Source organism: Balaenoptera musculus, chromosome 1 (assembly GCF_009873245.2).
Source record: "Balaenoptera musculus isolate JJ_BM4_2016_0621 chromosome 1, mBalMus1.pri.v3, whole genome shotgun sequence".
NCBI classification, from domain to species: Eukaryota; Metazoa; Chordata; class Mammalia; order Artiodactyla; family Balaenopteridae; genus Balaenoptera; species Balaenoptera musculus.
Window position 1 is genome coordinate 166,181,960 of NC_045785.1, and position 25,783 is coordinate 166,207,742.

Genomic DNA, 25,783 nt, shown 5'->3' on the forward strand with positions numbered 1-25,783 from the left:
TATTGGATTTGTTCCCTCTAATCCTGACCACCAGGACTCACTGTCAACCTGTAACCTTGAACTTGCCCCACTGGCCTCTAAGCTCTGATTTCTATCCTCCAACAAAGCTCACGCTTGTTTCCTGGACAAGCTCTGCTCCTGTTACTCTTCTGGGTTATTTCTTGTCCCCTACTCATGGGACCTGGGAATGTGCCTCCACGGAGTGTACACACCCCTTTAGGAAACAAGACAGATAGATACAACTTCAAGGGACCAAATCAAATGCTCATCTCGGTGTTCTTTGTGGAAAATGAGGAAGGATCGCTGAGAAGCAGGTGGTGACATTGGCGCAGGCCGATCATGGGGAAATTATCAGGTTACAAATGAATATTGGAGAATCAAAGGGAGAGGTAAGGAAGCGGAACTCCAAAGGCTGTAAGGTACAACCCTTCCATTGACAGAGGAAACAGGAAAGACTTCTATGTGCTACAAGTTAGCTTGTTCTTAAGAGACACCCTTTAAAACCACACTCCATTAAAGAGGGTACGTGTAGGTGGATTACTCTGAGAAAAACACTGCGTCTCCCTACCCCTTCAAGGAAGGATAATGAAGCAGCTAGAATGGTCAACAGAAGGGAGTTTCCAGGTGAGTTTAAAAATAGAGATTGAAGAGATGCAAAATGTCACAGAACAAAGAACTGCACTTCACAAGCTTTCCCATTGCCGTCACAGCTGGGAGTCCCTTGGTACCTGACGGCGTCAAGTGTAGGCCTGTCCTGTCCTATTCACGCCTGAGGTGTGTGTGCTCGGCCTAGAGGCACATCACAGTCACTTGGTTCTGATCTGCCCCAAGGTGGCCCAAAGTCAATGGGCCCGTTCCAGAGTGGGCTAGTGTCACCTCTCACCCTGTACGCACACACACATGCATGCACACACACACACACACACACACACACACACACACGCACTGCAGCAAGCCAGTGATTCTTTCAAGGAAGGAGTTTGGATTAAAATCTCAAGAGGGGAGACAGTATTTGATTTTAAAAAGCAAGTTCAATGTGCTTCTGATTTACTAATAGAAATTACAGGAAGTAAAGCTCCACAGAAATCTTCGTATCGTATGCATTAGCAGACAGCAGAGTGGGTGAGAATGCTTTGTAGGCAACTACTGGGCTTTAAAGAAATCACTGAGAACCATTGCTTGTGTTTGCCCCTGTCTGTCCTTGGTAAGGGCATCAGAGATGGGCAGTGCTTCAGCGCCCTCAGTCAGCAAATAGCACGGAAGCCTCAGTGTTTGGGGGAAAGAATCTGACCTCCAAGCAGTTAAGTCCACAGGAAATCTGCCTGTATTAACTAGCTGGGTGCTGGAAAGGTTTGCCACTGCCTCATAAAAATTATTGCACTCACAGATGTCTGATCTCCACCTGAAAGGATTACAGAGCAAATAGCAGATTTGCCACAAGCTTAGTGAGTCATCACTGATGTCAGGCCATGCACTAGCTGAAAACGTTTGAGGAAATGTGGTCGGAGGGGGACTGGCTGTGAAGTCTGGTCTGTAGCATCTTGATGGGGAAACAGAGCACTGGAATCTATGTGATTGGAATTTTAATACACGAAGATTTTCTACAAGGATTGTAGAATGTCAAGGCTTGTTAACTGCAAATCAGAGCCTTGATTCCAGAGCTGAAAATAGTTCTTCTACCTAAAAAATAAAAGCAGCTTAATACCCTGACTGTCATTACTTGGCGGCAACATAAAAAAATGTTTTAAGGTTAGGCTCTCAAGATCTAAAGGGAGCTCAGAATTGCTTTAGTCTAAGCAATAAAGAGGTCAACTTCTACCGCCACCTAGGAAATTGAATTTGAGTAAAAGAGGCTGAAGTGCTTTTCTGTTTAAAAATGTTTTCCCCAAAGTGCTATTCTGGGAAACAGACCCATTGAACATATTCCAAACCCTCCTGAAAGGTGTAACTGTGCCTATGTGTAAATATGCACATATACGCATGTGCTCACATACTTCACATCCACATCCACACATACTTCAACTCTTCTAATCCTCCATCTATCCTCCAGCTTTAAGGAGCTTTTAAAAATCCTGACGCTGAGTCCACAATCCAGAACAATTAAGTTAAATAGCTCTGGGGTGAGACCCATGCATCAGTACCTTTTAAAACTTCCCCAAATGATGCCACAGTTCAGCCAAGGCTAGGAACTACTGCTCCAGAGAGGACAGATTCACTATTCTTTCAATCATTCATTCACTCATTCATTCAACAAGTATTTATTGAGCATTTGGCATGTACCAGGCACTGTACTAGACTCTGGGAATAAAATAGGGATTAAACAGACAAACAAAAAAACTGTGATCTTGGATCTCATGGAATTTTCAATCTCATGAGGAGAGACTAACTAGTTAATAGTGAATGTGCCATTTAAAACTTACTAAGTGTTCTGGAGGAAAGATCATCCCTCTGTGAGCAGATATAACAAAGTATCTGACCTAGATGAGAGGTCAGGAAGGTCCTCCCTGAGGAAAAAGCATTTGCAATGTGTTTCTAAGATGAAGTGGATCTTGCTCGACATCACCAGTCATCAGGGAAACGCAAATCAAAACCACAATGATAGGGCTTCCCTGGTGGCGCAGTGGTTGAGAATCTGCCTGCCAACGCAGGGGACACGGGTTCGAGCCCTGGTCTGGGAAGATCCCACATGCCGTGGAGCAACTGGGCCCGTGAGCCACAACTACTGAGCCTGAGCGTCTGGAGCCTGTGCTCCGCAACAAGAGAGGCCGCGACAGTGAGAGGCCCGCGCACCGCGATGAAGAGTGGCCCCCACTCGCCACAACTGGAGAAAGCCCTCACACAGAAACGAAGACTCAACACAACCAAAAAAAAAAAAAAAAAAAAAATAATAAAATAAAAAATTAAAAAAAAAAAAAACCCACAATGATAAAGGCAAGAAGTAACAAGTGTTGGGAGGATGTAGAGGAAAGGGAACCCTCGTGCACTGTTGGTGGGAATGTAAATTGGTGCAGCCACTACAGAAAAGAGTACAGAGGTGCCTCAAAAAACTAAAGATAGAACTATCATATGACCCAGCAATTTCATTTCTGGGTATTTATCTGAAGAAAACAAAAACACTAACTCGAAAAGATATAGACACCTCCATGTTCACTGCAGCGTTATCTGCAATATCCAAGATATGGAAGCAACCTAAGTGTCCACCCACAGATAAATGGATAAAGAAAACTTGATATATACATACAATGGAAAATTATTCAGCCATAACAAAGAATGAAATCTTGTCACTTGTGGTAGCATGAATGGAATTTAAGGGCATTATGCCAAGTGAAATAAGTCAGACAGAGAAAGACAAATATTATATGATATCACTTATGTATGGGATCGAAAAAATAATACAAATGAATCTATGTACAAAACAGAAACAGACTCACAAACACAGAAAACAAACTTATGGTTACCAAAGGGGAAAGGGAGGGGGAAGGGATAAATTAAGAGTTTGGGACTAACAGATATAAACTACTGTTACCGAATGCAAGTTTGTGTGCCCCATGCACAGAGAGGCCAAACAAACCGAAACGTCAGATTTTGGAGAAGAAGGTTTATTGCAGGGCCATGCAAGGAGATGGGTGGCTCGTGCCCCCCAAACCCCAAAGGGTTTCAGCAAAGCATTTTTAAAGGCAAGGTGAGGGAGGGACGTGGTTGGTTGTTGCAGATTTCTTGGGGTAGGACTCCTTTGTTCTTGCAGCTGTCCGTGTATGTCAGGTCATGATGTTCTTGGGGTAGGACTCCTTTGTTCTTGGGGTAGGACTCCTTTGTTCTTGCAGCTGTCCCTGTATGTCAGGTCATGATGTTCCTGTAAACCTCCAACAAGACAAATGTTATTTTCTGCTCTGCAACTTTTTATCTCTATATGAATGGAAAAGTGTTATACCCTTCAAGGTTAGAGCCTTGAGAATGGGCTATCCTGTATATTTCAGGCCATAGGCAGCATTCTTATCTCCAAGCAAAAGCAATAGAATACAAAGGTTAAAGTAAAAGAAACAGATCTAATATGGAGTCACATTTGTTCTTCCCTATTACACTACTATACATAAAATAGATAAGTAACAAGGATTTCCTGTATAACACAGGAAACAATATTCAATATCTCGTAATAACCTTAATAGAAAATAATCTGAAAAATGTATATATATATATATATATATATATACACTGAATCACTTTGCTGTACACCTGAAACTGACACAATATTGTAAATCAACTATATTTCAATTAAAGAAAAACCTGTTACACTATCCAATGAAATATAATATCATAATACTTTGATATCCACAATTATTCACTTTAAAAATATGAGATAGGTCATTTTTTTAACATTTGGAAATTTAACGTTTCTTTGTTCTATTTGAATGCACATTTCTGTTCTGCTTCTCCACACATATACAAAAAAATCTATCCTAATATATTTTATGATTAAAAGTCTTTTGTGATTAAAGCTCTTTGATCACCTCATCATGCCTGTAATTAAAATATGTATATTAATTGAAAATTTAACATTTGTTTTATTTTCTATGACCTAACGTGTTAAATGTTTAAGATTTAGGGGGAGTTGCATTATCATTATAATTGTTAAACACACTTGATGAAAACACAATTGTTGAAAACAAAGTAAATATTTTTATAAGTATTGATTACAATAAAACATAAAATTATATTGAGATGACAACTTTTTAGTCAGATGAATTGTGATCACCACAAGGACATAATTTTATATTTTGCTGAGTTAAAAATAATTTAAACATTTTATAAGATGAAACAAGGATTGATTGTAACTGGAATAAATATTTAATAATATGATTTGATAATATAGGTTTTAATGACCAATTCTGAAAACGAAATCACGTAGAAGTTTTATCTATGCAGTTTAGTTAATGTATCCTGAAAAAACTTCCTGTTACATTTACAGGGATTAATGTCACTCCCCTATATTGTTGTTGAGAGATGACTTGCTTTCCAGCTATAAAGGAGTAAGCAGTACTCCTTTGAAAATAGCTGGAAAAACGTTTACCTTTAAATGCCTTAGGAAATCTATTTTAAGTATTCAATATTTCTTATCAATGCTTTACTTTTACAAGACTTTACTTTTACAAGACTTTCTCTCAATAGTCAGAAAATGAAAGAGGCAAATTTATTAAGCAAAATTGTCACTTCTCCCCCCCCCATTCCACTCTACCATATATCTGAATCTGAACTTCCCCACACGGGAAGGCCACCCTCCACCTTTATCAGAAACAAGAGTAAAACCAAGAAAGACAGGATCTTAGAGGTTCATGGCACCTTCATTACCCATCAAAGGAAGCCCTCCTTTGGCTTGGCACTGGGAAGTTTTTTACATTCCAGGGCAATGTGCCCATAGCAAGATTTAAAATGGGTGAGGCCAAGAGGTGTGGGATAGGGAGGGCGGGAGGGAGGGAGATGCAAGAGGGAAGAGATATGGGAACATATGTATATGTATAACTGATTCACTTTGTTATAAAGCAGAACTAACACACCATTGTAAAGCAATTATACTCCAATAAAGATGTTAAAAAAATAAAAATAAAAATAAAAAATAAAATAAAATGGGTGAGGAATATAGAGAGCTATTGTGAACACAGGTCTGTTCTCTAGGAAAGAATATCTCAATGAGGAGGGTTGAAGATCTGGAAATTGATTTCGTTGAAACTATGCATTGTATACCTTAAAAAAATTTTTTTTGCACGTCCCACTGGTGCACATACTCCATTCTGAAGACCACTAAATAAAAGAATTTGGTTTTGCAATAAGTCAGATATTGATCCCAATCTCAGCTCTGACGTTACTACCTGTGTGACCTTTAGGCAGGTTGTTTAGTCTCCCTGAGTCTCAGTTTTCTTGTGAGTAAAAGGGTGCTAACGGACATATATCAAAGTTATGACAAATAAGATAATACATGTAAAGCAACTAATGTATTACCTAGCTAACAAAATGGTGGGCCCTGAATAGTTTTTATCATTATCGTCATTTTGATTTTGGTACAGAAGTTGCTCTTATTATTCCCCTGCAGATGGCATCAGATTAGAAGAATAAAATAGGCACTGGAAGAGGATCCATAACAAAACTGAGTATTTTGCTAAAGGCCACAATGACTTAAGATTTCACTGATTGATGGTGGAGAGGAATTAGCGACTGGAATTGGAATCTGTTGTATAACTATTTGTTATAATTTTTATTACAGAGAATGGTTTAGTCATTCTCCATAATCCTGCTGAAGTCTTTCTAAAGTCCCTTGTTTAAAAACCCTTTAAGATTCTACTTCACTATTATAATCAAGGTTCTGGTGCTAATGGATCATACAGTCGGGTGGATAGAAACCTTTACAAAAAATTCTCCTTAATGAGATACAAACCACAGCTCATTCTTTTAGCCTATGAGTTTTGGAGGCAGGTAGACTCAGGTTTAGGTTTAAGGACCTTCCTAAATTGCCATTTTTACCAACCAGAATGCTCGAGTCATTCAACTTTTTCCCAGTTTGTAAAAAGGGTATAATAACACTAACTTTTCAGAGTTAGTAAAGAAGAGGTATGTAAAACAATTAACAAAATACCTGATACGTGGTAGGTGCTCAAAAGTTAGTATTTTTAAAGAACACAAAAAGAGAAACCACACAAATTATCACATAAGACAGAATGTTAAATACTATGAAAAGCAATCAAGGGGCTGTGATGGTTCAAAGAAAAGAGGACAACTTTTTTTAAAATTGAAATACAGTTGATGTACAATATTATATAAGTTACAGGTGTACCATATAGTGATTCACAATTTTTAAGGGTTATACTCCATTTACAGTTATTATAAAATATTGGCTACACTCCCTATGCTGTACAATATATCCTTGTAGCTTATTTTATACCTAATAGTTTGTACCTCTTATTCCCCTATCCGTATATTGCCCCTATCCCCTTCCCTCTCCCAACTGGTAACCACTAGTTTGTTCTCTATACCTGTGAGTCTGCTTCTTTTTTGTTATATTCACTAGTTCGTTGTATTTTTTAGATTCCACATATAAGTGATAGCATACAGTATCTGTCTTTGCCTGACTTCTTTCATTTAGCATAATGCCCTCCAAGTCCATCCATGTTGTGCAAATGGTAAAATTTCATTCTTTTTTATGGCTGAGTAGTATTCCACTGTATATATATATATACCACATAGAAGGACAACTTTTAATTCTGGAAAGAGGTGATGGAGAAAGGCTGCCTGGAAGAGGTAGCACTTGAGATTGCCCTCAAAGGGCTAGCTGGATTTAGACAAGTGAGATGGGAAAAAGGGACATTCAGGGTAAAGGGGGTGGGATGAGAAAAAGGCAGAGGTGGGAGATTCTAGGAATAGGTTCAAGGAATGAATATTGAATGTGTATAGGGAGATGATATTGAGAGATGCAGTCTGAGATGCCTTGTCTGTTTATATCCGCCCCCTCACCTTTACCTCGGGTGGTAAAATTGAAAAAGAAGTTTGCAGATCCTCGAAGGCTGGACTGAGGAGCTGCAGATGGGAGAGCTGGAACCAGAAAGGACTCAGAGATCTCAGGCTGGATGCAGGCGCTTAACTACAACACAGAGGCAGAGAAAGGAACTGGTTTTCTATTCCTTACTTATTCTTCAGAGTACTTGGGTTGGACCATGTAAGGATATATTAGAGAATACTGTTGAGGGAATGTTCTTGGGCCAGCGTTTCTCAAACCATCTTTTGGATGCACTGAAAACTCTTAACGTTAACACAAACATATCACAAAATAGTGCCCCGTGATCACACAAATTTGGGAAACACTGTTAACGTGTCCCTCTTTGCAGGTTACCATGTGAGTGAGCATATTAAAGATCCTGAAGTCAATGAACTGTTTCTCTTTATTTAATCCAGAATTTTCCATAACGTTTACAGTGTAGCATGATTATTAACAGCTTGTGGAACACAGTTCTGCAGAACCTAATTTGGGAAATGTATCTTAAGCAAGAACTAGATAGGCATCTGACTTAGGGTTTTGGCTAAGAATTTGGGGAGAAGCAGGGAGGCGGGGGGTGGAGGCAGACAAAGTTGCCAGGAGAATTGGGTATAAAGCAGGCTGATTGACCCAAGAGTCACATACATGCTCTGCATTGCAGGAAATTAATGAGCAGATAAAGGAAGTTAATCATCTTGAAACTTGGCAACAGTGAATAACACTTTCTTCTTTAAACTCCAATCCTTTTAAATTTTTTACCATACTCTTCAAATTCTGTTTGCTCGCTCTTTTAAGAGCCAGAACTCCAGATTGCTTTCTGCTTGTTTTGAAAGACGTTTCTGCAGCCTGCCCAAAAAGGGGTGTGAAATGGTTAAACAGTAAAATCCAGGATATCTGCAGCCAGAGCTCTTTTTAATTATACTGCTCCTGGCATCTCTGCTTCCTTCTCAAAAGCTGAGGCTTTTTCAGTTCATATTGGAACCACATGCATTTCTTCCCACCAAAAATCCAGAGGCTATAAAACTTGTCTCCCCAACTCCCATCACTCTGCCTTTTCCTCCTTCTGCTCGGCAGCCTGTGGGAAAAAATTTGCAGGCAGCAGTTAAAAAACATTTCGAGAGAAACAAAAAGTTGGCAAATCACAAAAATATAGAGCGACACCTTTTTTGAACAATATGTGACTAGTAACATGCACTTTTCAAATAGTATTGGAAGATAATAACTTCTCTAAGCTGTGATTGATCAATTTTCAGGACCGAAAATCTAAACTTTGAACCACTGCAGTTAACAGAGAGTGAAAGTTCCCCGTCAGTAGTATGAAGGTCTTGATATAAAACCAGTATGAGCCACAAACAAGGGCATCTGTGGAACATGGTCCAGAAAGAGCAAACAACGTCAGAACAGAAACCAATCTCCTAGACACAGCTGGACAAGGATTTCAATAATTTCTACTATGGAGGATTTTGAGGTTAACTCTTTGAGCCAAAATAGATAGTGTACACAGTTTTATGTAATTATGCTTGATTGAGTTTATGATAAGGCAAACCACATATAGTTAACTCATATGTAAATTTAGTCGTTATGAATTAATGCTGTCTACTGTGTTTATAAAGTCTATAGTTAAATAATCCCTTTCAATACATCTATTGATAACATATATCTATAGTAAGTAGACTTTACTGATGATTGCAGACAATATTTTGGTTTTAGAATAAAAGACAAGATAAGTAACATGCCTTAGATAAGCAGTAGGCTGCCTTAGCCAGGCTCTCTTGTCTAATACGCCGCAGTTATCCTGCCATTTATTCATGGCTTTCTCCAAATACCTATGACTATATGCTGGCTTTAGAAACTCCCAAACTGAATATTAGCTGTGCTTTGCTGAAATGAAACGCTAAAGGCAGCATCATGGGTTTGGATTTATGTTCTGATCCAAAGAGCATTAAGGCCTTAGCATTTTCCCCTCTATTGTCTGGGAGGGTATATTGTATCACATGACTGATCTTGACTCTGAAAAACAGCACTGCTGTGGGATACCCACTCTCTCTCTCTGAAAAGTGGGACTATGGATACAGAATATAATTTTTCCATTAGCCCCTTAGAGCTGATAACAACCTTAATAAACCGTCAGTTACAACCAGAAATATGCTTTATGGACCTGAAGGCCTAAGAGGATGTCCAAGGAGAGAACAGTACCACCAACCACCACCCAAGGATCTCCTTACACTGTCGATCACACGATGCAAATTTCATCTTAGAGAAGAGAGGAGAGATATAATGAGATAATTGCCCCGAGGCCCATGACAATTCAGCGGTGTGCGTGGCAAGAAGAAAGGTCTCCCTTACAGCAAGAGAACGCAGGGAAAATACATTTTCATCACAATTGAGGTGGCATTGTGAGGAGTGATTGACCACTCCTGCTCTCAATGGCTTTCACTCATTGTGGACAGAGGGAAAAAACAACTAGGACCACGACACACATACTCTGAATGTCCTGTGCTGATGGGAAAGATACTCCAGATAAGCTCTGAACTATAGCCCTTGGTTTCTTTCCTTTCTGGCTCCTCTTGGAGCAATGTGAGATGCTGGCCCGCTCTGCTGAAAGACGCCTTTCCTTTAGCCCTTATATAGCCATGATTCCTCAAAGAGATGTGGGTACTGGAAAGAAGGCTTGCTGCCCTCAAGATACAGCAGAAACACCTGTCAAAGGAGGGGAACTTTTTTACCTTAAGACTTTTCTCCCACCACAGGGAATTTGGTACCCCCTCATGGAGGCTTGTGCGAACTTCTCCTCCATCCTCTCCTACTGAGCGTCCCTGGATTGGGGAGACGCTATTACTGATGTGATTGCCCACATCCCTAGGCAGTGTTGAGTCAACAGAAACGGAACAAGAACCACTGCTAGAGAGACCTCAAAGAAGCTGAACTTTTTGCCGAAGACAAACGCGGAAGCTCTGCTGGGAAGGCTGTGATGGGTGAGAGCATCTGAGTGGTGTCCCGAGGTCAGGGGCGTCCAGACCAGGAAGGATGTGAAAGGCTCTGGTTGCCCCGTAGCAGAGGAGCTGGAGAATACAGAGCAAGACATAGGTAGTGAAGTTAGCAACACAAAGGGCAGTTAAAGGTCCTCTCTTCAACTGCTCCGAGCAATGGTCAGAGGCAAGAAAGGTACAAGACATACAATGGTTGAGACTCTGGGCTGGAGTAGAGTTGAGCAGAGCCGAGGGCCAGCAGAGAGGAATGGCAGATGGATGCACATATCCAGCCGTTTCAGGGTGAGTCTCCCCGTTGATGAGGCCCTTCTGCTCCTATGACAACAAGCTGGCTGGAACCCTTTCACGCTTGTGGAGGCAGCTCTGCTGACAGGCTTTACCTCCTCACCCATAAGCCTCAGGTGCCACTCAGCATTCTTAAGAAGATCATTTTACTCAAGGGAAGCACACTCTTCTGCTTGCTTTGGGGTTTTTAAAAAAATATTTATTTATTTATTTATTTATTTATTTATTTATTTATTTATTTATTTATTTATTTGGCTGTACCCGGTCTTAGTTGCAGCATGCAGGATCTTTTTTAGTTGCAGCATGTAGGATCTTTTAGTTGCGGCATGCGGGCTCTTAGTTGTGCCATGCACGCGGGATCTAGTTCCCTGACCAGGGATGGAACCAGGGCCCCCTGAATTGGGAGCACGGAGTCTTAACCACTGGACCACCAGGGAAGTCCTGCTTTTGGTCTTTTATAGGAAATACAGTTGACCCGTGAACAACACGGGGTTTGAACCGTCTGGGAACACTTAAGACACGGATTTTTTTCAATACTACACGGTCCGCAGTTGTTGAATCCTCAGATGTGGTACCGTGAACAAGGAGGAACCCAGGGGACGGAGGGCCGCCTATAACTTAAACGTGGATTTCGACTGTGTGAGGGTCAGTGACCCTAACCCCCATCCAGCCCGAGTTGTTCAAGGGTCAACGTCATTGCAAACTGTGTGTTGTTAAGGGCTTATTTTTACAGCAAAATAATTCGGCTTCTCCCTATGTTGGATTAAACCCACGTTTAGAGAGGTCTGACTTATTGACGTGGAGATTGTGTTCGTGTCCCAGATCCAATCAGCATCTACCCGTGAACTCAGAGGCGTAAAACATCTAAGCTACTTATTTCCTTCCCATCCCCCAACCCTGCCAACCTCACTCCTTCCTTACCTGCTCTTCAGCTTTGCACGGATGTAAATGATGGCAAGACGAAATGCTTGTTGAACAAGCACCTCCAGACAAGTGTGAGCTGCCACAGAAGTTTGACCGCCAGACTTAACTGCTGTGATCTAAGGAGTGGCAGGACCCAAGGAGGCATGTTTCAGCTCATGTTTTGCAATGTCGTGCTGTGTGTCTCGGTTCCCATTTATATTTCACCCTACGAGGCAGATTGAAGATAGAAGAGCTTCTGACCCAAAGCCTCTTGGATTTGGACCATTGCTTCTGGGACTCCACTTGTATCTTTGAACACATTGCCTCAAATGAGCTAAACCTAGATCTCCTCGGTCTCTCCAAAAGGAGAAAGTAAGATCATTTTACTTTCAAATCATCAGGGGTCAAAACTTTGGTCAGAGAAGGCAGGGAAAAACGTGTAAGATTAGATCAAGTGGTGCTTGGGTAAGATTTCTGCCATAAATTCCTGGCCTCTGTCTTGAACTGCAGCAATAAACACCGTTAGTGCCCTTAACTATAACATGGATAAATTAGTGAATCCTGCAAACATGAAGAATTGAGGCTTCTCACTTCCCTTCCTGAACAAAATGTGAAATTCTTCATGAAATTACCAAGGTATCACTTCAGTTCAGTGTTAATTGTAATTAATGTACTATGAAGTAAATTGGTAGATAAAATTTTCCCTTCTTCTTACCGCAGCCTTTATTAAAATAAAATGCAGTAAATGCATTGTAACCTGTCAACAGAAAGATGTCATTTGTTTTATATTGGGATTATCAACTTCCAAATGATTGGAATAGAATAAATTGTGTACAAAAAGTCTGCAGAATATAATTTGGCCTTTTTGATTATGTAAAAGCTACTTTAGAGTTATCATAAAAAGTCATTGAACTGGGGTGGGGTTAAAGTGCCATTTGGAAACAGTTCTTGATTTCAGTTTGTTCTAATACTACAAATAACTAATAAAGGTTAAATATCTAGAAATAAAATATATCAACCTGGTTTAAAATGGCACCTACATGACAGCTCCAACACATTCTCTCTCAAATACCTCTAAGATGCCTGATAAGTACAAAAAAAAGAGAAAATCTCACATCAACACCTAAAACTAGTACCTACTCAGTAACTACGCAATATCTTTGTATGGTGAGATATCGTAACTAGACTCCTTGTGGTGATCAGTTTGAAATGTACAGAAGTATTGAATCACTATGTTGTGTAACAGGAACTAACATAGTGTTGTAGGTCAATTATACTTCAAAACAATCAAACTCATAGAAAAAAAGATCAGATTTGCGGGTACCAGAAGCTGGGGGTAGGGAGAGGGAGAATTGGATGAAGGTGGTCAAAATGTACAAACTTCCAGTTATAAGGTAAATAATACTAGGGATGTCATGTACAACATGATAAACATAGTTAACCCGGCTGTGTGTTATATACGAAAGTTAAGAGAGTAAATCTTGAGAGTTGTTAACACAAGGGAAAAATGTTTTTTTCTAATTCTTTCATTTTGTACCTATATGAGATGATAAACATTGTGACAATCACTTCATGATGTATGCAAATCAAATCATTATGCTGTATACCTTAAACCTATACAGTGCTGGCTGTCAATTATATCTCAATAAAACTGGAAGAAAAAAATTCTTAATAAAAAATAAAACTGGGACTCACAATCCTGCTATTGCAAAAATCTTGGAGATATTTTTATTAATCATAAAGCTAATGAAATGCAATTTACAAAAACAATCAGTGGTCCATGTTTATTTTGCTGCTAAAAACATTGCCAACCTCAATCTGAAAGTAGGAAGATGCTTTATGATTTTTCTGGGTGCTGCCTCTAGTTCGAAATGGCAAATTTGGGGCTAATGAGAAAATTAGGCAGCAAAATCCAGGGGTCGAAAGTTGGGGTGTTGGGATATGGTTGGGAAAGTCATGGGGCAGATTATCAGGATAGTAACTGATTAGATACAGTCTACACAGTAGCTCCATTATGCAATTTACATACGCAGTCAAGATCTATTAGAATCTCCACGATTTTTAGATTGTGGGCACCTGAGGGCAGGGATTTTATTCCTAGTTCACTGTAACATCCCCAGCATCTAGTGGAGTATCAGGCACACAGAATATACCCCAAAAAAGTTATTAAATGGAAGAAGAAATGAAGGAAGGAAGGAAGGGAGGGAGGGAGGGGGAAGGGAGAGAGGGAAGGAGGGGGGAGGGAGGGGGAGGGAGGGGGAGGGAGGGGGGAGGGAGGGGAAGGAAGGAAGGTTAGAAACTTGCTTACATTCAACAGTAAGATTCCAGCACCTCTTGGGAAGATATTTGGTCTAAAATGTTTTCTCATGATTAGAAATAACTTTGAAATAAAAACCTTGTTCTGGGGAAATTGTTTTGAGAAAAACGTCTATTATACCTACACCATGGCATATCTAACAAGAGGTGTGGTGCTAGCCGCATACCCACACTGCCTGTTCTAAACTTTCCTATATTTGGAAAATATGCCTATGTAGTTTTTCTTTTTAGAATTTTACAATCTCCCTCCCTCCCTCTTCTCCTTCAGTAATCATAAGTTTGTTTTCTATGTCTGAGTTTCTCTTTTGTAAATAAGTTCATTCATATCATTTTTTTATGCCTATGTACTTCTTATGACCCCTGTCCTATGCCATTTTACCCTGCTGGGATTCTTGGATCCAATCAAAATATATTCAGTAGGGAAGGACATTCCAACCTGATTCCTCCATGCCTATCTCCTCTTTTCAGAGATGTTCTTACAGGAATAAGCTGAAACCTCCCTGGCTTCTTCCCTCACCCCCCCACTCCATCTGCAACCCAATTTCAAGGGAAGAAATTCAAGAATCCAAAAGATACCCAGTCAAGCATTGTGCCACTCATCCCAGAGAGACCAGATAAAGGCCTTTGCAGTGAATGTGAGGGTCTCTGTAATGAAAACGAGGTATATGAACCTCTACTGCAATACAGCCAGGGCTACTATGTCATAGGAAATAGGATCAAAATCATATTAAAAAGGTCAATGAAAAAGTAAAGTTAGTTCTCTCCATGGTGGGGTATAACTGCTTTTGGGTAATTTAAGAGGAATTAGCCATAGTTATTTCTGCTGGAGAGAAACTGGGGTGGTGTCAATTCACTAGTGAGCCAGCCTGGTGCCCCCATCCCCCATCCACGTTCAGCTGACATGAAGGCTGAGTTCAGCCACTCCCTCCCTTCAGAGCCAGCAGAAGCCCACAGGGAAGATTCCACTGACTCGGACGGAAGCCTGAGGGGACTGAGTGTGTAAGACACAAGAGGGATTGGGGCTGGGCCTCCCTGAACCTGTGGGGAGGTACAGCGTGCCCACAGGAAGACAGGGGCCTTAAAGAGAATATTCCTCATGTGGGAAGGACACGTGGATAATTGGGGAGGAAATGAAAGGTAACTAACTCAGTGAGGCTCAGCACCGCCCTCAGCTCACGCTGCCTCATGCAGCCCCGTACATTATATAAGAGAGGCAGTTAGCTATGCAAACTCACAGCTCCAGATCCTACACTCTGTAATGCTCTGAGACATTTGGTTCAACACTTCATTCACAAGTCAGCGTGTGAGTTTGGTCTGGGGAGGATGAAAAGGATGGCACTGAAGACTTCTACTTGGTATCCCCTGAAGACTGCATACCCCTACCTGCCTGAGCATCTCTCAGGTGGAAAGTTAGTTGATTGGTGAGTCTCTCTGCCTAAAGGTCAGGTAAGGTTCATGGGCCACATTTCTCCAGGGAAGAAAGGAAGGAGCATTCCCCACAAGACAGAAAGGAAACATTCCCAGAAACTCTTTTCAACAAACTCTTTTCCTGTTCACTTTACTACAAGTAAGGGAGGAATGAGAGAGGGTAACTAACCCTTCTTCCATCTTAGGACTTAGTTCTTTAACTCTTAGTGTTCAAGGAAAGAAGTTTGGATGGCCACATGCGGGAGATTCAAAATAGCCACAAATGCTTTCAAATTCTCACATCAAAAGGTAACATATTTTCCCACTCCCTAAATCTGGATTGGCCTTGAGACCAGTTTGACCTATAGAAAGTGGCAGAAATGGTATTCTGCCAGTTTGAGCCAAGGCCTCCAGAGACTTTACAGCTTCTACTCATCCCCTCCCAAAACGGGATACCATGTGAACAAGCCCAAGGAAGCCTCCTCGAAGGTGAGAAGCCATGTGGAGAGAATGGTCTCAGGCATGCTCACACCACGTGGAGCAGAGATGAGCCTTGTGGTTTGAAAGCATATCTGGAAATTCTCTGATGCGAGTGTGAGGAGTTTCAGTGCCTTCCCCCTTGAAAATGGGTTGGTCTTACTGACTCACTATTAACGAATATAACGAAGTGAAACTGACTCTGCATGACTTCTGAAGCTAGGTTAGAAAAAATAATACAACGTCCACTGGGCTCTCTCTCTTGCGACACACACCCTGGGAGCTCTGAGCTCAGACATTTGAGAATTCTGGCTACCCGGAAGCCACCATGCTGAAGAAAACACATGGAGAGGCCACATGGAAACAGCAAGATGCTCCAGGAGCCGCAGCTGTTTGAGTCTGGTCAGCATCAACTAGCAGACATGTGAGCCCCCAGACTTCAAGCCACTGCAGGCTGGTGCCGTGTGGAGCAGAGGCGAGCTGGTCTTGCCACTCTCTGCCGAAACTACAGGTCTGTAAGCAGAATAAATGTTATTTTAAGCCACTAAGTTTGGGGCTGATTCGTTAGGTAACAATAGACAACTGATAGGATCATTGCATCTTCTCATTCTGGTCTGTCGTAACTTAGTGAGTTCTGGTTAGCAGGTATGCTTAAGCCTCAGCAGCATGGATCAGTGAGGAAGAAGCAACTGAAAGCAAGAAACAAGAATGAAGAGGGATGAAGGCTGGAGATACCTACTTCAGCTGCAGAGGCAGCTGAAGGGTCCAACACATGATGTTTAAAAGCCAGGGAAAAGTGGCTTTTAAAAGTGTTTAAAAGTGAAGGGGAGGGGCTTCCCTGGTGGCGCAATGGTTGAGAGTCTCCCTGCCAATGCAGGGGACACGGGTTCGAGCCCTGGTCTGGGAAGATCCCATATGCCGCAGAGCGACTGGGCCCGTGAGCCACAACTACTGAGTCTGCGCGTCTGGAGCCTGTGCTCCGCAATAAGAGAGGCCGCGATAGTGAGAGGCCCACGCACCGCGATGAAGAGTGGCCCCCGCTTGCCGCAACTAGAGAAAGCCCTCGCACAGAAGCGAAGACCCAACGCAGCCAAAAATAAAAAAAATAATTAATTAATTAATTAATTAAAAAAAAAAAAAGTGAAGGGGAGAGGAGGGAGCCCAATCCAGCAAGTGTGAGTACACACTTTCAGGTAGGCAGTCAGAGACCTCATACATGGTAGCCATCCACTCCTGGGACATTAACAGAGCTAGGGACATGGGGAAAACTATTCTCCATCCCAGAGGAAGGACTTTCCTTTCTATCTTATGACCCAGTTGAAGAGACCAAGTGTGGACAAAAAACTGTTGCCTGCCCTTGTTTACCAACAAAGAATGCTGTCTGACATTCCTGTAAACAAGGAATGTTGCCCATCATCAAGCCATTGGCCACCATAGCGACCCCTGACAGTGAACCCTGAGGGGAAGTCAGGATGGAGAAAAACAGGATATTGGCCCTAGATAGTTAAGGTGCATATCAAAGGAATAATTTCAATTAGCCCAGACTCTTGCATCTTCCCATATATAGAAAAGCACAAAAATCATTAACTTGCGATGTCTGTTTTTTGTGATTAACAGTAATCTTTTGGTGTTTGACTACATGGTATTTTGTTTTGTTTTGTTTTGTTTCAACAAAAACTCCCTTACCTCTTTGAGACAGTTCCTCAGAGCTATCTGGGAGGCTGCCTTTCTGGGCTATAGTCCTCAGTAAGGTCCCCGAATAAAACATAGCTAGCAAATTTTAGGTTGGGCAGGTTTTTTTTTTTTTTTTAGTCAACAAAAGTAACATACATGAAAGCTTTATAGGGATAATTAAGTGCTCAGTTACTTGGACTATGTGTTCAGAAAACAGAAAGTTTCAGTGTGTTAAAAATGAAAATTACCTTCACACAACAGTATTCATATTAATTCACCTTTGCCTTAGGTGCAAAGAGCTGCATTGAAGATGGGTCATAGATGCATTCTCTGGCTAGAAAATAGTACCAACCTATTTCCTAGAAATGAAGGAAAAGGATTTGTGAAAATAAACCACCACTCTTGAGAAAGAGAAAGTCAATACTCTGTAGTAGTTTGAATGTGACAGTGAAATTTCTCAATCAGCCCCACATCATCATCTCCCTCCCAGCAATGATTTTTTGAAATCCATTGTATACTCATTTTCCCCCATGGAGTATTCACTTGAGCATCAGCATGATATTTTTTGTGTAGGTTAAACTGAACCCCTAGCCATGACTGAATCTTGTGTTTTGATTGAGGCAGGGGATAGATGGGCCCCAGGTTAGACATTTACAACCAGCCTCCTGTTTATACTTCAAGATAGAAATAACAACAAGAACAGGGTAAATAGCTGGACTTTGTCTCCTGTGGACACTTTAAGATAACAGCAATGGCAGGGGCAGTGAGGAGCTAATGCCTGCTTGGGTAAAAGATCAGGAGGTTATATATTTCCCACCCTTGGGGCCAGGGAGACCTTAACTGCACATGCACAGAAAGGCTCCTTGGGGGTCAAAAGGGAGGGGACACCAGACCATAATAAGCTGCGCTGACTCCCCCAAAGGCCCTTACCTTGAAATCCTTCTTGGCTAAAGGATGCGTGAGCACATAAGAGAGGGCCCTGAGGCAAATCAGCCATGGGGTCAAAGCAAGATGAATGGCCAGAGGAAAACAAAAACCTGGAAGACTAGCCCCTTACAAATGATTTAAACTTCCCAAAGGCTCAAAGTTCTCTGAGCTCGCCCGTGCATCTGTCCGCATGTACTCCGCTTTTCTAATAAATGCTTTACTTTCCTCTCTACCTTCCGACTCCTTGTCAGAATTCTTTTTTTTCAAGGCAGACAAGGACTGGGGCCCAGACTCTAGCCACTGGCCTTCATGGTCTAGTCATTAGGACTTGGCACTTTCGCCACTACAACCAGGGTTCAATCCCTGGTCAGAGAACTAAAGTCTCGTTTCAAGCTGTTGTTCACTGCAAGCTACCATTCTCTGCTGTATGTCCGAAATCATGATCAGCAGGAATGGAAAAAATTACTGGAATAGAAGCCATAGATGCTGAGCATTGGTTAGCGGTTGAAGGGAAGTTTATCTTGTCTCTGTGACTATCTGAAATAATCTTATATTTTCACTGTGGTATGTTGCAGATTTTCTACCCATTTTCCAAGAAGAGTACAGAGAAAGAGAGCAATGTCAGAGAGCTGTGTTCAAAATAACTATCTGTTGCTCTTGGTAACTAAGATCTGGAGTAAATTGAATTGGAGGAGCCTATGCTCCTTTTTGATTTTCAGATAGTTGAAACTTTAAAAAAATGGACTTAGTTTATTTTGGATTTTATGGTTCAAATATTTCTCAGAAGGTCAGTAGGCCTTGGGAAGTTTTATATCCCATATTTAGATTTCCAAAGCTATGTTTTCAATAGAATATTTGGGATTTATCTAAAAATTGAACTTAAAAATAAGAATTGTAAGAGAAGTAGGGTTTTAACGGCAAACGCAACCATTTGCACATCCCCATTCAGGGCCATCATTGGAGATCCTCTTACTTCATGGTCATATGTCATAGACCCTTCCAGTGTCCTCTTACAATCTGCTTGTTTTTTTCTTCTCAGTCTTCACTCTGAGCTCACACTTTGGACTTGACAAAAGAATTTGGCTAACTGAGTGTATACATTGGGATTTTTGCACTTGCAAGTAACAGAATATTCAACCCAAATTGGCCTAAACCAAAAAGAAATGTATTGGCTCATGCATGTAGAAATTTCAGAAGTTCAGGTACACCACGGTGCAGGGGCTCAAGTGATATCTCCAGGACCCATTTTTTTTCTCTGTGCCATGACTCAACTTCCGCTGCTTTGATTCCATTCTCAGAAAGGCTCTCCCCCTATAACCCCCAAATCGCTGCTACCTGCTCTGGGTACAAGTTCCTTCAAGGTCTAAATCTGGTAGAAAAGAGTGGGGGTCTTTGACTCAGAATTCTCAAGAAAAATCCAGAGACTCACATTGACTAGACTAGGCTAGGTCTTGTGCCAAGAAAATATGTTACAGCTATTGGCTCAGGCTTCAATCCGGTTTCCACCCCTAGAGCAAGAGCCTACTCTAGGCCACAGGAATGAAAGGGAGAAGGAGTGGATCTCAAAGTGAAAATAGGGACTATTGACAGCAACAGAAGGATTGAGTACCAGGAAGGCAAACAACAAATGTACATTACATCCAGCTTAGAGCATTAGCTCTTTCTAGGTTCGATTTCTACTCAATACTCCTGCCATATTGAGCTCTCCACACCCTTAACCTGCCATGATCTTTCCTCTTCGTGCCATCCCATGTGCTGGGCTATGTGGAATGGAGTTGAACCTATTGCCTGCCTGTCATGAAAGAGTGTAAATAAACTTACTCTAGGTACATAATTGAGGCCTTTGGACTCTGTCCAATGAAACACCCCAGAAACACCAAGGTTGCTGCAGACCTACTGAAATGAGAATTGTTGCTTCCAATGCATATTGACCATGTAAACTCAAGCACATCTAATTCTAAAATCTATCCTGCTGTAGGAAGAATGATGATACAACATCTGCAGCAGGAGATGAGTAGAGCCCAGAAGCACTTAACATGGTGGCCAATAACACTTGGGAGTTCTTTAATCTCTGTTGTCTTTAAAATATTTCAAGGTTTATCCTCCAAATAATTAGTCCTTTTGAAACTACTAGGCACATGACGAGGTCATTTAACTTGGTGAGAAAAAGACTGATTCAATTTGTGGATAAAAAATGTCACCTGCCATATCAGTAAACCCAGGATGTTGCAGCCAAGAAGCCCTCAACCACTGCAGCCTCCCCCAACTGTGCACCCTGAGGGGATTCAGGATGGAGGAAAGCAGGATACTGGGCCAAGATAATTAAGGTGCATTTCAAAGGAATGATTTCAATGAGCCCAGACTCTTGCCTCTTCCTGTACACAGAAAAGCATGCTAGATTCATTAACTTGAGATGTCTGGTTTTCTTTAATTAACAGTAATCTTTTGATGTTCCGACTAGCTGGTTTTTGTTGCAAAACTCCTATATATCCTGCTCCTCCCTTACCTCTTCAGAGAAGTCCCTCAGAGCTATCTGAGAGGCTGTCTTCCAGGCTTAAGTCCTTGGTTTTGTCCACCAAACAAAACATAATTCTCAACTTTTACGTTGTGCATTTTTTTTTCCAGTCAACAAATTATATGAAGAACTATCAGCTAAGTAGTAAAGTGAAAGAGATAGACTTATTCTGTGATTTTTTTTTTGTTGAGAATATGAATAGAGCTAAAAGGAGAATTTCAATCAGAGCACATTTCATTCAACATATATTTATCAAGAGCCTGCTAAGTGCCCAGCTGGGTATATAACATTGATATGCTAGAAGTAAGATCCTTGTCCTCAAGGTGCGAATAGTCTAGTAAAAAACGGTCTTGTGGACAATATACACATTAACACACACATTAACAAATGCCCCCAAGAGTGCCAGGAACCCTGATTGAGAGCCAGTGCGCCCTTCCTTCAGCACCTCCAACATTCCCACCTGGAAAAAAGGTGAGCAGTCTTGGACTTTGTAACATTCCAGGCCCTGCTTGGCATCTTCCAATGGATGACTCCTACTTCCTTATTTTTTAACGTCCCCTTAAATCCTGCTGCGTCAAGACCATCATGGCACTTTCTCCTGCTTTCCCAACTTTTGGGAAAGCCCTGTGAACTGGAGAGAGGCTCACTGAATAACTTAAGGCAGCTTCTCACTTCCAGAAGCAGTGCTCCAGTTACCTAAGATAGCATCAGGCCTCCCAGCCTTCGGCCTGAGCCTGAGGCAGGTATATGCTGGAGGTGGCTTCCGCTAAAACAGCCAGTGAATCAGCAGTGGCAATAAGTTGAGGGATGTTGCCGTGTGTGGAAAGTTGGTCAGCAGCAGGAGAGCAGGCAAAAAGCATCACTTACTTGAGCTGTGGCAACAAAATTGTGATTATTTACATTTTTTAAAGTCAAGTATGGAAGTTTTATCTACTTTCTCCTCCTGCCACCAGCCTCTCAGTCATTTCTTTTTTCTTTTTTTTCTTAACTTTTATTGGCATATTTACAATGTTGCATTAGTTTCAGGTGTACAGCAAAGTGAATCAGTTATACATATATCCACGCTTTTTTAGGTTCTTTTCCCAAATAGGCCATTACAGAGTATTGAGTCTCAGTCATTTCAATAAGCACCTTTACCACGGAATTCAGAGAAACACAAATCATTAATACATTTGGGTCCTAAATATAAACAGAAGTGAGCCTCTGTGAAAAAAAACCAAAAAAAACAATATGCGGTAAGATCTAGAACTCCCAAACAAGCTTCGTTAATTCAAATCCTCAACAAAAGAGTGTTCTAAACATTCCTTAAATTATGATCATACTTGCAAGATTTCTAGGTGTGACGATTGAAATATACTGATTTAATCGGGGCTAAAGATTGAATAGAAGCTAAAGCTGGAAAAAGAATGGAAACAAATCCCAGAAACAGTGTCCTCTTTATATCCACCCTGTGAAAGTTGCTTTTATTAGTTTAATTAAGCTCCTGGATTAATTCAGGTAAGCTCCTCCAGATCCATCCCTTGCTCAGGCAGGAAACCCAGCACGGGCCTAAGCTGGGTTCACTGCAGGACTCAGGCAAGTCAAGGCATGTTACAGGGACTGACGGGGGTGGGGGCATGTTCAACAGGGATCTACCTCCATGAGGGGTGGAGGGACCTTCTGGGAAAGAACTCCTTTTCAGGGAAGAGACTTTTAAGACAAGTTCGATACAGGACAGAGGTTCAGAATGGGAGGGGTAAATGAACAAAACAGGTGAGATGGGGGAGGCGGGGAGGCTGCAGGAGCCCCAAACTCCTTCTGTCTGAGACTCCTGAAATATTACAACATTAAGAAACACCAATACTAGGTTATAAAAACAGGCATGTTTCACACATGTATGTTTAACATTTACACGTAACCTATTAATGTTAACACCAAAATAAAAACACATTGCAAATAATTGTGCTATTCACAAAGTAATGAGAGGATTTATAAGCACTTGTAATTCACAGTTCAGTACAGGTGGGGTGATGCAGGACAGACGTACAAAGGCTGTATGGCGAATGCTCTTTCTTCAGTTCCAGTGGCACCTCTCTGAGATGGGATGGATGACCTCTGGATTCATCCCCATGACTGTCCTGTGGGTGGCTGTATCTGTCCCTCAGAGTGTCCTCCTGCTCCGTCCGCACTGACCCAGCCTGAATCTTAGGCCTAGGGGGCTGCAGGAAAAGAGCAAGTGGAAACCACAAGAGCTCCTTATCCGTAAGCTCTGAGAGACGCTGAGCTTGCAAATTTGCTGGTGCCAACACTTCTTCAGCAACTTTGGCTTCTTTGGCAACCACAGGAGTCAGCTGACACAGTATCGCCTGGACCAGGCGTCAGCAGCTTTGGCACAGGTGTTGCTGGGCCATCGCAGCGTTGGAAGTGCCTTCGACTAACACCAGTAGGGGCCGCATCTTCCAGGCATATGGACAGACGAGCTGTCACTTTCAGCATCGGTTATGAGAGAGATCATCAGTGGCAGGAAAATTGCAGTAGCCGTGGGATAACCAAGAGGATCATATTCCATCAATTAATCCTTCCCTGTCCTTTCCCCTGGGGGCCAGCCTTCCCTAAGAGAGCACGCATTCTGTTTCTCCATGGCTGATTTTATAGTGACGGACCACGTGGGAAATCACTCCCTGTGACTGGGTGGGGTAAGTCTATTTAATTCTGAGGTTTAGTATTTAGAAGCCCGCTTGTCCACAGATAGAAGGCTCATTCTCCAATATAAACTCAATCAGGAATTTTTTTAAATTTATTTATTTATTTTTATTTTTGGCTGCATTGGGTCTTCGTTGCTGCACACGGGTTTCAGCAGTTGTGGCTCGTAAGCTCTAGAGCGCAGGCTCAGTAGTTGTGGCGCATGGGCTTTGTTGCTCCGTGGCAGGTGGGATCTTCCCGGACCAGGGCTCAAACCCGTGTCCCTGCATTGGCAGGCGGATTCTTAACCACTGTGCCACAAGGGAAGCCCAGGAATATTTTAAATGTTATAACTTTGACTCTAAATGCTGGCTCTTTTGTCTTATTTCTGGATTGGTTCAGAACTCCGGAAAAAAGGTGCTATTTTTTGAGCTTCTCAAACACTCACAGGAACCATCATCATCACCATCATCACCATTGTCATCCTCATCACTGTATTCTCAGGTCTTGTATATTATTTGACCCTAACAGACACATAAAAATACATTTGAGGTAACTAATGCATGAGAAAATATGTGCAATACTCACCCTGGGAAAACAGCAGAAATATCTGGTTGGAATTTGAAGGGTGTGTAATGGTAAGAAGGCACATCCATAGAAAAATTATTTGATGATTGTTACAGAGGCTCAATTTTTTCCCTAAGGCTGGTATCCCCCAGGAAGCAGAGCTAACTCATTTATTGTTTGTATTTTCAAGAAACATCTTTTGAGCATTTAACATGCGCCAGGCACACAGAAAGAGAATCCCCACCTTTAGGCAGTCATACTCTAGTTGGATAGGCACACCTGGGTGCGAATAACTGGAATTCAATGTGACAAATGATTTACTAACAACAGAAACCAGTTACTATAGAGCATAAAGGAGGTGATAATGGATTCTGACTGTCAAGAAATTTAGAGGACCAAAGGATATCAACTTAAGTTTATGGATTCACAATATGGAAAAGAGGTACATCTGAAACATCAAACAAATCATCAGGGAATTGGCAGTTCTTCTGGAAGCTAGCACATGGAAAAGACCCTGTTCAAATGAACTGATGATTCATTCAAAGAGTATTAGCTGAGGGACTGTCATATACAAAGAACTGCCCTGGGACCATGGCAAATGCAAGTATGACAGACACTGGACAAAGACACCTGGAGTTACATGTGAAGGGGGATTATTATAGACCTTCTCTGGTTTCAGGACTGAGCTCTCACTCCCAGGCTCTGTACTTGGCAGAAGTTTCCTTCCTACAGGGATTCCTGCAATGGAGAGGGGTGGGTGTCAAGCAATTTAAGCTTTGATTCAAGCTTGAACCCATGATCCTGGACATCTTAAAGAAGAGGATCAAATCCAGAAAAATCTCTTACCAAACTTTTGAGCAATTTGCTGTTATAGGCAGTAGGAAATAAAGTTACCTTGGAGAAGGATTCCTTTACTCTGGAAATCTCAACTCTCATGGAAATGGTCACTTGTGATTCTGATACCAATTCCCACGTGGAGATTTTCCCCCCACGCCACCAAGCAATTCTTGGACACTAGCCAGGTATTCTACAATTCAACTCAATTCTGACACTATCTACATGGAGATAGCATCAGATCCCACAGGTTAAGGGCTCAGTCCTGCAAGACTGTCCCCACTCCCACCTCAGATGCCAGTCACAAGTCCATGTTATCACCTGTACTTCTAACTGAGCAGTTATAGATCAGAGAGGTTTTACAGCCCTCTCCTTGGGTTTGATTAATTTGCAAGAGCAGCTCACAGAACTCAGAGCAACATTTTCCTTACTAGATCACTAGTTTATCATAAAAGGATATAACTCAGGAACAGCCAAATGGAAGAGACGCATGAGGCAAGGTATGGGAAAGGGGCGTGGAGCTTCCATGCTCTCTCCAAGGGCATCACTATCCCCAAATCTCCACATGTTCACTGACTTGGAAACTCTCCAAACCCTGTCCTTTTGGAGTTTTATGGAGGCTTCATTACATAGGCAGGATTGATCAAATCATTGCCCATTGGTGATTGATTCAACCCTCAGCCCCATTCCCCACCCCAGAGTTCAGTG